Genomic DNA, 12,326 nt, shown 5'->3' on the forward strand with positions numbered 1-12,326 from the left:
TTAAAATAATTCAGCTCCTTTGAAAATATCACATATTCCATGGCATAAAATCTTTTTCGTTTTCAAGGAACAAGATGGTACACGACCGACGAAGTATGGCTCAACTGTCCACTCATTATGTATTAAGTTTAAAAAGTAAATTGGATTTTGCTCTCCACAAAATCTTGTAACTGAAGAACTAATTATATTTAATGTATTGTTCGGCACTTGAATGTACAGAACTAAATATATATTTCCAAGCATAACGCAAAACACAATATTATGTCTCACAACTACAGAAACAGTAGTAGTAGCCGGAAATTGCTGACGTTGGTATGCCGTGTGTATTCTTTCATGTATTCTAGTCTGTATAATCGATCTCTAGGGTATAACATCGATCAGGAAACATCATGTGTTCCCAGCTACAGCGTCCTCAGGGTACAGCATTCTTCCCTCTTATTTATGTAGTGGGATTTCAAAATGGACTGTCTTTGAAATTTCTCCTAGATGGGAAATGTATAGGTATTTTTTCTAGTCACTTTTGTTTCAAATTTTGAATTAAGCGTAACGTGGAGGTTGGTGAGATCAGTTGACTGCAGCTCAATGTCAGCCCAACTACAGCGCGGAGTGGTCGCACGGTTTGAGGTGCCATGTCACGGATTGCTCGGCCCCTCCCGCCGGAGGTTCGAGGCCTCCCTCGGGCATGGGTGTGTGTGTTGTTCCTAAGATAAGTTAGTTTAAGTAGTGTGTAAGTCTAGGGACGGATGGCCTCTACAGTTTCGTCCTTCAGGATTTCACACACATTTGAACACTTTTTTTCGGCTCCACAAATTACGTTATACTCCCAACAAATACGTAATTATTTTAATAAGGGATGCATTTAATACGGTGTTCAATTAAAGGGGTGACAACTACTACTTAACACAACGCTACACGACAGTATAATGACATTGTCCCCCTAGTCAAACGTAAGCGAAATTTTTGCCTGTTGAAATGAACCGACAGCGCACAACTTATAGAATATGGCTTCAGGAATAAATAAACCCCAGACGAAGGTTATGTATTAGCTGGAGTAGTACAAATCAGAATAACAACTTGTCTCACTGTTAAGAGCAAAGGAACTCTCCTACTTTGGAATCAAGATATCGTAGAATAACCGAAGAAGGTAAGATGTCAGAATGCGGAGGGCACTTGCGAAGAATGCTTTCTTTGGTAAAAAAGGTGATATAGTATAACGAAGCGGAGCTCAGCAACAAATTCCTGGAAGCCTATACCAGGGCCATAGTACAGTCTGAAAGTGAAACGTGGGCCATTGGAAATCCATAGCAGAAGATACTCGAAGATTTGCAGTTTATTGCTACTGAAAAATATTAAAAATTAGGTGGATACATGACGTATAGTACACAGATAACTTAAAACGCATGTGTGAGAAATGACGTGTATATAATGCTTTTAACGGAAGAGGAAACAGATTAGTGCAATTTCTTTTACGGAACCTAGGAATAGTGAATGTGGAGCTCAGAGACAAGTAGAGGGACAAAAATAGTAGTGGTACACGAAGACTACATGCTAAACAGATTATATAGGGTATAAGATGTGGCATTAACGTGCAGATGGAAAGTACTTAGAGATGAAAAATTTAGCTCAATATAGAGAAACATAAGGCACAGGAAACTTCTTGAAAGACATGATTTAAGGGTGAAAACAACTTTTGTTATGTTGTTGATGCTCTTAGTCTAAGATTAGGGGACCCATGCGAAACTTTAGGACTTTTATAATTGTAAATAATGACAGTATGTGGAATAAGTGTAGTCGCTGGGGTAAGGGTAGCTGTGGGAATGAAGAGAAAACATCTTCAAAATATAATCGAACGACGTGATATAATAATCATGAATTTATGGTATATCCTATGTATACATTTACTTGCACATAACAATGAACAAAATTCAGTTACACTAAGCAAGTTAGGCAGTAGCAGCAATATGTAAATCACAATTCAAGGCGACAATGACAAATACGTTTGTCGTTTCAGAAAGTACATTCGTTTAGAAAAATGAACTTATACAACAGGCAGAGAGGCGACTGTCACAGCGGTCACGGCTATTATCTTTGACAATCCTGTATTCAAATTATCCAGTATATAAGTACTTTAAAACAAATAAAATGGTATTTGCAATCAGATAATATGAAACGAGAGCCTCTTGTTCCTGATAAATAAGTTAGCTTCGTAAAATGTGGGTATGAAGCTGGGCATCCGTGATACGCTTTTGCCTATGATAGTTAAAAGTCTCTATTATGTCAAAATTTTCCATAAAGATTAAGTGTCAGTACAAAATCGGTATGCAATGTGAGAATCCGTTTAAAAAAAACTTTGTAACCGTACCACATTCATACCTGTACGAATAGCAGGTGTTGAGAAAAAGGGATGTTTAATTGAGAACTAATACACTTGATGATCATCTCATCAGAGAAATAAAAGTGGAATAGTAGCTATTTCCGGACTGTACCATCCCTTCAAAAATGAGACACACATGTCTGAAACCCTGAAAATAATTTCATGTAGCTAAAAAATGTTATGGGAAATATGCAAGATTTTCAAGAATTGCTTTAGCGTAAATGACAGCTATCTGATCACTCGACATTTTTCTGCGGCAAGTGCAATTCACAAATACTGTAACGGTCTTTTGTACTATGCTTACTTTTTTTGCCACGTTTTCTAGCAGTCCCGAGTTTATGAATGAGGTTGTTGAAACACTATTTTCTAATGATTCTTCTTACATTTATTCTTTTCCTGATAAATTTTCTAATACACATCGTTAATAACTGTCAGACAGGGAATAATATTTACATCTTGCGCACTGAAGTACATATCACGCGTCCTATGCCAAAATAACAACTGACGACCAAAGAGTCCTTATGTAGTGTGTTGTTTGGCGAAGAAAACTTCAGCGATATCGTAGTTTCAGTTTCTTAAAGTAATCAGTCTTATGCCTGCTTCGTTGAGGCCTGTCACAGTTCCTCTCATCTGTCAACCTCTTTATCGTAGAGTAGCGCTTGCAACTTACGCCCTCACTTACTTGTTTGATGTATTGCAATCTCAGTCTTCCTCTACGATTTTTACCCTCTACAGCTCCCTGTAGCTCTATGGAGGTTTTTGTCCGATACCTTCACTCAGGTCCTACCACCCTGTCCCTTTTCCTTGTCTGTGTTTTTTTATATATTCTTTTCTTCGTCGATTCTGTAGAGAAATTCCTCATTGCTTACCTTATCAGTCTAAATAGTTTTCAAGCATTATTTGTAACCTCACATCTTAAATGCTAGTATTCTCTTCTGTTCCGGTTTTCTAACAGTCCTTGTTTGACTACCAGGCAATGCTGTGCTCCAAATGAGCATACTCTGAAATTTCCTCCTCATATGATGGCCGATATTTGATGCTAGTAGATTTCTCTTCGCCAGTCTGTGCTAATCTGCTTTTCATGTTCTCCTTGCTTCGCCCATCATAGGTTATTTGATCCCATGTCACCAGAATAACTTAAATTCGTCTACTTTGTGATCACCAATTCTGATGTTAAGTTTCTCGTTGTTCTCATTCCTACTACTACCAATTACTTTCTCCTTTCTTCAGTTTACTCCCAATTTCTGTACACATTAGGCAGTTCATTCTGTTCAACAGGTCCCATAACTGTTCTTCACCTTCACTGAGAATGGCAATCTCATTAGCAAATCTGATCACTGATATGCTGTCAGCCTGTAATTTTAATTTTGTTCTTGAACCTTCCTTTTAATTCCGTCATTGCTTGTAGACGTTTAGATTGAACAGTCGAGAACAAAGACTGCTCCCCTGTCCTACACCCTTTTTAATCGGAGGACTTCGTTCTCGCTCTTCCATCTTAATGTTCTCTCTTGGTTCGTTTACAAGGTTTATATTACCCATCTTTTCTTATAGCTTACTCCTAATTTTCTCAGAATTTCGAACGTCTGGCCTTGCACGATGTTACATTGTACAATGTTTTTTCGAGATTGACAAATCCTATGAACGTTTCTTGATAAATATGTTTCATTCTTATTAGATCAATAATCTGCAAAGAGTTATATAGCTTCTGAATTTACAAGCTTGTATAACATTGGTATTTATTTTTTTAATTTAATTTCTTATCTATTATCGAACTTTCTATAAAACTAAACTATTGGTCCGTTGTTAACAAGTGGAATGTTTGGTAATGTTTCTTTAAACTAGGTTTCCTAAGGTAGAAAACAAATGAAGCGTGCGCACGAATAACGCTGTATGGCACATTTTGACATTTCGTAGAATCGCGTGGAATAATGCTATATACGGCAGTCTGCGTTGCCTGCTGTTATAATTGACATGTTCACCGTCCGAGGGCAGCACTAAACAGCGACAAGACTCGCACAGTTTTCGCGCCTCTGCGCGAACAATGCTGTATATTACAAGAATGGCGGAGTGCAGCAAGGTGACGCTTTCTGCAAGTGGTTTGAAACGTGCAAATAATGCACCGAAAAGGAAAATTAAAATTGGTAGTTGGCAGGATATTAAGAGGAAGAGGCTTCGTGATGCTTGACTGGAACATAAATCGCGAAAAGGAAAGGTAGTTCCTGCGAAACAGCCTCCAACACAAGTGAGTGGAATAATGCTGTATGGGTTTTGTAAGTAGGTGTATTTCTTTAGAGAAGCATATGTGTCCTGTAAAGCGGCGACGTGCCCTGTAGAGCACGTGGCTCTAATGACATGTTATGTGTGTCTTCTGAAAACATTACAGTAAAAGTATGCAACGTGAATGAAATTAACTACAGTTCTGTAGTTATCATTGGCGAAAAAATAGAATACTCAGTCTGAGTAATGCTATATTATTAAAAGAGAATGTGAAATTTGATAATCTAGTTGAATGTTAGGTAGTAATAGTGATTGTTTTCGTGATTCAGGATAGTGTATGCTCAAAAGAAGGATGCAAGGACATAAACCTGGAAATGAAGTTAAAGCCATACGAAGAATATCATACCTTAACATACGATGAGCAGTCCATATACTTAATAAAATCCATGGAAATACGCGTGCCAGCCAGGCGCAAGACAGGTAAGACAGACGATACTTCACGGAAACAAGCTACTTTCAAATACAAAGTTTGCTCAAAAGAAGTGTGTCAAAAAACATTGCTTGACATATTCTCCACCACCCAGCGACGAATGCAGACCTTGCAACGTAAAGTAGAAGGTGGAATAACCACTCCTAAAGACGGTAGAGGAAAACATTTCAATAGGCCTCATGCCATATCAGATGACGACAGAGCTATTTCCCAAAGCAGATGAGCCATTACAGCAGGAATAAATCCTCAAAAGAACGTCTGCACCCCGATCTCAACCTCTGTGGAATGTATCAATTGTTTACCGAAAAGCTTCCTGATAAGTCAATAAGCAGGTCATACTATCAAAGTGTGTTTCAAACAGATTTTAAACTGCGTTTCGGAACACCTAGATCAGATACTTGCAGACTGTGCGATTTGTTATTTAACAAAATGATTGCAGCTTCAGATGAAATAGAACTGCACAAGATCGAAATTGAGAGTCAGTTGCATCATTCAATGGCAGACAAAGCATACAAAGTCCTAAAAAACGATACGGAAATGGTTAAGAGGAATAACAACATACATGTTATATGTGTTGACCTACAACAGATTTTATTTTGTCCTACATTGACTCATTCCACGGTATTCTACCAGAGACAGCTGTCGTCGTATGATTTCACGATTCATGACTTTGGTAATGGAAACATCACCGTAAATTTGTGGGATGAATCCACCTCAAGGAGAGGTTCAGCTGAAATACACTCCTGGAAATGGAAAAAAGAACACATTGACACCGGTGTGTCAGACCCACTATACTTGCTCCGGACACTGCGAGAGGGCTGTACAAGCAATGATCACACGCACGGCACAGCGGACACACCAGGAACCGCGGTGTTGGCCGTCGAATGGCGCTAGCTGCGCAGCATTTGTGCACCGCCGCCGTCAGTGTCAGCCAGTTTGCCGTGGCATACGGAGCTCCATCGCAGTCTTTAACACTGGTAGCATGCCGCGACAGCGTGGACGTGAACCGTATGTGCAGTTGACGGACTTTGAGCGAGGGCGTATAGTGGGCATGCGGGAGGCCGGGTGGACGTACCGCCGAATTGCTCAACACGTGGGGCGTGAGGTCTCCACAGTACATCGATGTTGTCGCCAGTGGTCGGCGGAAGGTGCACGTGCCCGTCGACCTGGGACCGGACCGCAGCGACGCACGGATGCACGCCAAGACCGTAGGATCCTACGCAGTGCCGTAGGGGACCGCACCGCCACTTCCCAGCAAATTAGGGACACTGTTGCTCCTGGGGTATCGGCGAGGACCATTCGCAACCGTCTCCATGAAGCTGGGCTACGGTCCCACACACCGTTAGGCCGTCTTCCGCTCACGCCCCAACATCGTGCAGCCCGCCTCCAGTGGTGTCGCGACAGGCGTGAATGGAGGGACGAATGGAGACGTGTCGTCTTCAGCGATGAGAGTCGCTTCTGCCTTGGTGCCAATGATGGTCGTATGCGTGTTTGGCGCCGTGCAGGTGAGCGCCACAATCAGGACTGCATACGACCGAGGCACACAGGGCCAACACCCGGCATCATGGTGTGGGGAGCGATCTCCTACACTGGCCGTACGCCACTGGTGATCGTCGAGGGGACACTGAATAGTGCACGGTACATCCAAACCGTCATCGAACCCATCGTTCTACCATTCCTAGACCGGCAAGAGAACTTGCTGTTCCAACAGGACAATGCACGTCCGCATGTATCCCGTGCCACCCAACGTGCTCTAGAAGGTGTAAGTCAACTGCCCTGGCCAGCAAGATCTCCGGATCTGTCCCCCATTGAGCATGTTTGGGACTGGATGAAGCGTCGTCTCACGCGGTCTGCACGTCCAGCACGAACGCTGGTCCAACTGAGGCGCCAGGTGGAAATGGCATGGCAAGCCGTTCCACAGGACTACATCCAGCATCTCTACGATCGTCTCCATGGGAGAATAGCAGCCTGCATTGCTGCGAAAGGTGGATATACACTGTACTAGTGCCGACATTGTGCATTCTCTGTTGCCTGTGTCTATGTGCCTGTGGTTCTGTCAATGTGATCATGTGATGTATCTGACCCCAGGAATGTGTCAATAAAGTTTCCCCTTCCTGGGACAATGAATTCACGGTATTCTTATTTCAATTTCCAGGAGTGTAGTTTCCTGTCTGCTTAAATTTGTGACGCACAATTATGATACGCTTGAAGAAGGTATGGAACGAAAACTGATTGTTTGGTCTGACCGCTGTGTCGGGCAGAACAACAACTGTAGAGTTTTAGCGCTTAATTTCTATCTGATCAGCTGCAAGTACTTTACAGAAATACATCAGAATTTTTTATGTTCGGGTCACAGTTTCCTACATTGTGACAGGGATTTTGCAGTCATCGAGAAAAGAAAGAAAGTCTCAAAAGTTATGGTTACTTCAGAATGGAAGCACGTCATTGCTGAGGCCTATGTCGATTCTTCAAAACTGACCATTCACGAGATGATGATGGAAGACTTCAAGGACATAGGATCCATCGAGTTGCTTTTGAAGAAGCCGATTGCTTTGAAAATTACCGATGTACTTTGTTTGAAGCTGTGTAATGACGGCCCTCGAGGTTTAAGCATGCGCCGTACCCACAATGTGCTTCGCCCGTGGGAAAGATACTGTACTGTAAAGCATGGTTGTGAACATCAAGTAAAAAATTGTCCATTGCCTTCTGAATTCCGATTGCTCTATAATGGGACACTGAAAGTTCATAGGGAGAAGAAAAGGGATCTATTGGACATGACGAAATATATGGAACCCAAATACAGGCAGTTTTATGAAAACCTGCAGTGTGGCAACTGACTATAATGTACTAGATTTGAGCCTAAACTTGATAAACTAATGTATTATTTTTTTTAAGATCAAGAAATTCATTTTACAGTTAATATTATTTAGTATCTTGTTTTACATCTCTTACTTACTATTTTTGGATTCTAGACGCCTTATAATCACAACAGAGCACTGGCTGGTCTGGAATAACGCTGTGTATCCATTGCCATACAGCGTTATTCCATTTTTAAACTTACTTATTTTCGAAAAATCTGTGCTTAGCGCAATTTTAAAAACCAAAAATTAGTATTTTCCACAGTCTGTATGCACAAACAATACATATCTGCTATTACATTATTATATCGTATTAATTCTGTGGAACTAGCTGTTTTTTTCAATTTCCCAACAACTGCCAAATGTGCCATACAGCATTATTCTTGCACATGCTTCAAATAATGACTTTTTTTTTTGTCATATGTCTGCTGACTGGTTTGATGCGGCCCGCCACGAATTCCTTTCCTGTGCTAACCTCTTCATCTCAGAGTAGCACTTGCAACCTACGTCCTCAATTATTTGACTGACGTATTCCAATCTCTGTCTTCCTCTACAGTTTTTGCCCTCTACAGCTCCCTCTACTACCATGGAAGTCATTCCCTCATGTCTTAGCAGATGTCCTATCATCCTGTCCCTTCTCCTTATCAGTGTTTTCCACATATTCCTGTCCTCTCCGATTCTGCGTAGAACCTCCTCATTCCTTACCTTATCAGTCCACCTAATTTTCAACATTCGTCTATAGCACCACATCTCAAATGCTTCGATTCTCTTCTGTTCCGGTTTTCCCACAGTCCATGTTTCACTACCATACAATGCTATACTCCAGACGTACATCCTCAGAAATTTCTTCCTCAAATTAAGGCCGGTATTTGATATTAGTAGACTTCTCTTGGCCAGAAATGCCTTTTTTCCCATAGCGAGTCTGCTTTTGATGTCCTCCTTGCTCCATCCGCCATTGGTTATTTTACTGCCTAGGTAGCAGAATTCTTTAACTTCATTGACTTCGTGACCATCAATCTTGATGTTAAGTTTCTCGCTGTTCTCATTTCTGCTACTTCTCATTACCTTCGTCTTTCTCCGATTTACTCTCAAACCATACTGTGTAGTCATTAGACTGTTCATTCCATTCAGCAGATCATTTAATTCTTCTTCACTTTCACTCAGGATAGCAATGTCATCAGCGAATCGTATCATTGATATCCTTTCACCTTGTATTTTAATTCCACTCCTGAACCTTTCTTTTATTTCCATCATTGCTTCCTCGATGTACAGATTGAAGAGTAGGGGCGAAAGGCTACAGCCTTGTCTTACACCCTTCTTAATACGAGCACTTCGTTCTTGATCGTCCACTCTTATTATTCCCTCTTGGTTGTTGTACATATTGTATATGACCCGTCTCTCCCTATAGCTTACCCCTACTTTTTTCAGAATCTCGATCAGCTTCCACCATTTTATATTGACGAAGGTCGACAAATCCTATGAAAGTGTCTTGATTTTTCTTTAGCCTTGCTTCCATTATTAGCCGTAACGTCAGAATTGCCCCTCTCGTCCCTTTACTTTTCCTAATGCCAAACTGATCGTCACCTAGCGCATTTTCAATTTTCTTTTCCATTCTTCTGTATATTATTCTTGTAAGCAGCTTCGATGCATGAGCTGTTAAGCTGATTGTGCGATAATTCTCGCACTTGTCAGCTCTTGCCGTCTTCGGAATTGTGTGGATGATGCTTTTCCGAAAGTCAGATGGTATGTCGCCAGACTCATATATTGTACACACCAACGTGAATAGTTGTTTTGTTGCCACTTCCCCCAATGATTTTAGAAATTCTGATGGAATGTTATCTATCCCTTCTGCCTCCAAAGCTCTTTTAAATTCCGATTCTAATACTGGATCCCCTATCTCTTCTAAATCGACTCCTGTTTCTTCTTCTATCACATCAGACAAATCTTCACCCTCATAGAGGCTTTCAATGTATTCTTTCCACCTATCTGCTCTCTCCTCTGCATTTAACAGAGGAATTCCCGTTGCACTCTTAGTGTTACCACCGTTGCTTTTAATGTCACCAAAGGTTGTTTTGACTTTCCTGTATGCTGAGTCTGTCCGTCCGACAGTCATATCTTTTTCGAAGTCTTCACATTTTTCCTGCAGCCATTTCGTCTTAGCTTCCCTGCACTTCCCATTTATTTCATTCCTCAGCGAATTGTATTTCTGTATTCCTGATTTTTCCCGGAACATGTTTGTACTTCCTCCTTTCATCGATCATCTGAAGTATATCTTCTGTTACCCATGGTTTCTTCGCATCTACCTTCTTTGTACCTATGCTTTCCTTCCCAACTTCTGTGATGGCTCTTTTTAGAGATGTCCATTCCTCTTCAACTGTACTGCCTACTGCGCTATTCCTTATTGCTGTATCTATAGCGTTAGAGAGCTTCAAACGTATCTCGTGATTCCTTAGTACTTCCGTATCCCACTTCTTTGCGTATTGATTCTTCCTGACTAATGTCTTGAACTTCAGCCTACTCCTCATCACTACTATATTGTGATCTGAGTCTATATAATTATCTGAGTATATATAATGACTAGTGAATATAAATCCTTTTCGTAAACCATTTGCATACAGATTTTAGGATTTCGTAATCTTACAGAACATTCATTATTACATCGATAGGTTAAGTATTGGAAAATTGTGATGTTTCAACAAACAGTTCTCTTCAAAATTACGTCCACATTTATGTTGCTCTGTGTGAAAACGTAATAATAATAACAGTAATAATAAAGGAAGAAGAAATTTTGGGGAATATAACATACATATTTAATATGTAAAGCGATAACTAACAGGAATACTTATATTACTGCTTCCAGTTTCGTATGGAGCTTTTCATGAATATAGTCAAATGTATCATGGATCAAAAATCAGTTATTTATTGGAGTGTGAATTTGTCGCCCGTTGTCGCATAAACGACATTTAGTTTGTCCGCTGATGCTTTACACAACGCTACTTCAGAAACCTTGCTGAGTAATTGAAAGCTCATAACAGTTAAGGTGCTAACAAAAAATGTTCTGGCAAAAAGCCGTTGCACACAGCGTCGTTTTATTCCTTAATTATCTCTCACGCGGTTGTAATCCTTTAACAGACCTTGGCAATTATCAACTTTGTTCCATCGTTGTCGCTATATCTCCAGTAAACGGCGTATCCTTAAGGAAAGTGTTGTTGATTTCACCCCTCCGATTAGTATGTTCATCCAGAAAATGTGCTTGAAAGCCATATTATTATAAAATTCTCAAGTAGTCTGCTTGAAAGTTACATTATTTCAAAATTCTCAAGTATTCTGATCCGTATTTCCCATTAATTTCTGAAATATATGGCACTAGAGAGAACTACCCCATTTTTCTGACTTTTGGGAAGAACTGAACCTTCATTGTCGAGATTGAATTAAAACTGCATATGATAATATTTCTGACCAAGTGATACAAAAAATGGATGTGCTTCACATGATGCGTAAGAAACTATCATTCCTTGCTTTGCTGCGTTAGTAGCAAGTGCTCACAGGAGTTTACAGAGACTCAAACTGAAATCTTACAAAGTAACACCAAGTACGTGAAAGGATTAAAAGAACGAAAAGACATACGCTTATTTCGTGTAGAACAATGGAAGAGCACACACTGACACTGTGTATATGATGGTATTACGAAGTGTGTAATGTCCTTTGTAACGCTATAATCCTAGGAAGACATGTCACGCATCGGGACGCACACGTGTGCTTTACGTAGAAAGAAACCACAGGTAATTTGAACTCGGTATAAGACACTGCAGATTGTTGGTCCTTTTTAACAACTGCTGAACTTTTTATCAATTCTGTTTGGAAGTTCTGCGTAAATTAAATGGGAACTCTGATTAATGATTCAGAGAAAGAAGAGACCGGAGCAGATAGACTCGTGACGTATTGAGGAACAGTACGCCGAAGGCTAAATCCTAATATTCAGAGGATTTGATATTCTGCTCAAGATGGCTGCTTGCCCCTAATTTCAGATAAGAATTAAAACACCTCTTCTTCTTCTTAGAGGAGGCAGAGTGCTAAAAGCCACTGTGTTTCGACGGCTGGAGTCAGAGCAAGAGAGGAGAGCTCCATGGACAAAAGACCGTGCGCATTCTACAAGTTCCAGTAGGAAATTCTTGACCACGGTCCCTCACAGCATTTTGATAGTCTTTTTTTGCACGATGGAAGTGTGCCATTGTGGCAAAGGACAGAGAAACTTTTTCAGTTATGTGGCTGTATCTGCTCTTCGGAATTTCCCAGTCAACACTTTTTATCTCGGACACCCCGTTTCCGTCATTTCCATTACTACCTGACGGTTTTAGTTTTCTCTCTAGTAGTACAGGACTCAACT

Source organism: Schistocerca serialis, chromosome 6 (assembly GCF_023864345.2).
Source record: "Schistocerca serialis cubense isolate TAMUIC-IGC-003099 chromosome 6, iqSchSeri2.2, whole genome shotgun sequence".
Lineage (NCBI taxonomy): Eukaryota > Metazoa > Arthropoda > Insecta > Orthoptera > Acrididae > Schistocerca > Schistocerca serialis.